The sequence below is a fragment of the Cygnus atratus genome, chromosome 2 (genome assembly GCF_013377495.2).
Source record: "Cygnus atratus isolate AKBS03 ecotype Queensland, Australia chromosome 2, CAtr_DNAZoo_HiC_assembly, whole genome shotgun sequence".
NCBI lineage: Eukaryota > Metazoa > Chordata > Aves > Anseriformes > Anatidae > Cygnus > Cygnus atratus.
In genome coordinates this window covers 101,303,735-101,304,113 of record NC_066363.1, presented here as the reverse complement: position 1 = coordinate 101,304,113, position 379 = coordinate 101,303,735, and positions in this window count along the sequence as shown.

Below are 379 nucleotides of genomic sequence, written 5' to 3'. Positions count from 1 at the left end.
GTCACGAGCATTTTATGAAATTAGGAAATGGAAATGTATTATATAAATATATTATATAAATGGAAATGTATTATATTCATTTCCATTAGGAAATGGAAATGTATTATATTCAGTCATGTCAACTGTCTCATTATTCCCCATTCATCAGAGCAGGTATTTAATTCTGAGAAATAGCTCAGCAGTTTTTTATCCCTTCCATGCCTCTTATAGAAACACTTTCCTCTGATCAAGTATCTGCATTTTGGTGTGTCAATCTGTTGTAGTGCTTTTCTATGAATCTGTTCCTGAAGAATCTTGTTTTTCTCCTTAACTGTTGCCGTATATTAATTAAGGCAGCTTGTTTTTAAGAAGTAACTGCAGGGGGGCAGGGATGGCAAAT